This window comes from Mastomys coucha, unplaced genomic scaffold, assembly GCF_008632895.1.
Source record: "Mastomys coucha isolate ucsf_1 unplaced genomic scaffold, UCSF_Mcou_1 pScaffold20, whole genome shotgun sequence".
NCBI classification, from domain to species: Eukaryota; Metazoa; Chordata; class Mammalia; order Rodentia; family Muridae; genus Mastomys; species Mastomys coucha.
Window position 1 is genome coordinate 37,501,254 of NW_022196903.1, and position 2,990 is coordinate 37,504,243.

The 2,990-nt window shown below is 42.6% G+C and overlaps 1 pseudogene across 1 annotated transcript; it reads right to left on the reverse strand.

The window, feature by feature from the left end:
• Positions 1–2,060: 2,060 nt before the first annotated feature.
• On the reverse strand, positions 2,061–2,990 carry LOC116098521 (annotated as a pseudogene). Its single transcript, XR_004121858.1, has one exon. The product of XR_004121858.1 is annotated as an olfactory receptor 2F1-like (transcript).

Sequence of the window (2,990 nt, forward strand, 5' to 3'; positions counted from 1 at the left end):
GTCTTCACTCTCTTCTATACCTATTATCCTTAAGTTTGGTCTTCTCATTGTGTCCTGGATTTCCTGTATCTTTTGGGGTAGGGTCTTTTTGCTTTTTGCATTTTCTTTGACTGTTCTGTCAATGTTGTCTATGTTATCTTCTGCCCCTGAGATTCTCTCTTTTATCTCTTGTATTCTGTTGGTGATGCTTGCATCTATGTTTCCTGACTTCTTTCCTAAGATTTCTAACTCCAGGGTTGTCTCTTTTTGTGATTTCTTTATTGTTTCGACTTCCACTGTTAGGTTCTGGATGGTTTTACTCAATTCCTTTACCTGTTTGTTTGTGTTTTCCTGAAATTCCTTAAGGGATTTTTGAGTTTGCTCTTTAAGTGCTTCCACTTGTTTACTTGTGATCTCTTGTAATTCTTTATGGGATTTTTTTTTGTTTCCCTTTTAAGGGCTTGTACCTCTTTACCTGTGTTCTCCTGTATTTCTTTAAGGGAGTTATTCATGTCCTTCTTAAGTTCCTCTATCAGCATTGTGAGATATGATTTTAGATCCAATTCTTGCTTTTCTGGTGTTTTGGGATCTCCAGGACTTGTTGCAGTGGGAGTACTAGGTTCTGATAAAGCCAAGTAGTCTTGGTTTCTGTTGGTAGGATTCTTGCATTTGCCTTTCACCATCTCTTGATTTTTGGTGTTAGATGTTCTTAGTGTCTCTGACTAGAGCTTGTCCTGTCCCTGCCGCCCTGCAAGTCCTCTGCGACTCATGGGCCCCATGCCTCCTGGCTGGCTGCTCCGGTCTTAGAAACTCACCAGAAAAAATGGCCTTCTTTTCTCTTTTTAAAAGAAATAAAATTTATACGGATGCTTTGTCCACATGTGTGTCTGTGCACCACATGTGTGCAGTGCCTGAAGAGGTAAGAAGTGGGCAGCAGATCCTCTGTGTGCAGATGAGTGGGGTTTGCCATGTTTGTGCTGGGAAAAGAACCAAGGCCCTAAGTAAGAACAAGAGCTCATCACAGCTATCACTCCAGCTCCTGGATGAGAGATACTTAATTTGCCTTTTAAAAAGTTGTTTTAAGGATTTGTCAGAATCAAATCACTACTGCTTTGCTCTATTGTCTAAGATGTTTAGAAGAGACTTACCCACCCTGTGTGTGTGTGTGTGTGTTAGAATGGATTAAACAAATGACTTTCAATGAGGAAAGAATTCTTTCCTTGCTGTGTTCATTGGCTCACCTCTCATCATATGTGTTGTGTCCTTCTAATCCAGGATGACTTCTGAATATATTCCAGAATTTTCAAAAGAGAATATGCCTGTTATGCAGAAATCTTTAGGATGAGGTTTTGATATTGGGTTTTTCTGACCTGGCACTTGCCTCCTCAGCAAGTTGGAAATGGAAGGAAGGTAAGTGAAGCCCTTGGGACTTGCATCTGTCCACAGCTTACTTTCTAGGGTTATGGAGATCATGAGTATGATATTGGCTTCTGATATGTGTGAGTTCCACACACCGCTAAGATGGGCTGCATCAAATGGGAATCATATGACATTTATTCCTCTGACCTAAGGCAAATTTGAAAAGTTTATAACTTACCACTTATTTCTTTTTCCTTTTTGTCTGACTTCTATACATTTGGAAATTTTAGCAATGAAAAGGCCCTTGACTTAAATTATGTGCATATATAATTAATCTTCCTTTCTAATCTGTATATCTGTTGTGTCATTTCTCCTGCATTTCATTTAAGAAAATGAATATATTTTATTTAAGATTTTCATAGGTTGGATCATTTTAAAGGCACATGATTCACTTTCTTTGAATTAAGGCAAGGGTCAAAAAAAAAACAAGAATGCAGAGTTAAAATGAGAGTTCTCTTTTAACTCAAAAGAGCATAGTATATATCACAGATCCATATATTTGTACACATGCATGCACACACATTTCATGTGCACCCATATCTGTATACTTATATAAATACCAAAAGAGCTATATACCTCATCACACTTACACGTACATCACCAGGAACTACGTCTCCAAATTCCAACTATACAGAGAGATGGCTTCTTTACAGAATTGTGTCCTAATTTTTTTACTCAAAGCTCTTAATCAGAACTCGACTGAAGGCAGCCTTCACATCCTTGTTCCTCAGACTGTAGATGAGAGGATTCAGCATGGGGGTGACCACAGCATAGAAAACCACCACCACCTTATCCTGCTCAGCAGAGGCTGTGGAGGTGGGCTCCATGTGTGTGAAAAGGGCCATCCCATAAGACATGGAGACCACAGTCAGGTGGGAGGCACAAGTACCGAAGGCTTTGCGGCGTCCCTGGGTAGAGCGGATCTTCATGATGGCAGCCACAATGTGGGCATAGGACAGAGAGACCAGGGAGCAGGGCACCAGCAGCACCACCACACTAGAAACCAGTATCACCACTTGGTTGAGGGTGATGTCCACACAGGCCAGCCTGACCAGTGCCAGTGTCTCACAGGCCACATGGTTGAGCACATTGTGCCCACAGGTGGGAAGGCGCATGGTGACTGCTGTCTCCACAGCAGAATTAACTACACCCACAAACCAAGAGATACCTGCTAGACCCATGCAGAGCCTTGGGCTCATCACCACTGTGTACCTTAGTGGATCACAGACAGCCACATAGCGGTCATAGGCCATGGCAGCCAGCAGCAGAAATTCAGTTCCTCCTAGGGCCAGAGTGAAGAAGTGCTGGGTTGCACATAAGGCAAAAGAGATGGTTTTCTTCTCCATGAGGAAGTGTGCCAACATCTGGGGGACCCCACCGGAGGTGTAGCAGATGTCTACCACTGACAGGTGACAGAGGAAGAAATACATGGGCAGATGGAGTCGTGGGTCCAGTGTAATCAGCAGGACAATGAGTCCATTGCCCAGCAGAGTCACTAGGTAGGTGACCCCAAAGAGGACAAAAAGTGCAGCTTGGATGTGTTTGTCAGTGGAGAGACCAATGAGGATAAACTCACTTACCCAGGTTGCATT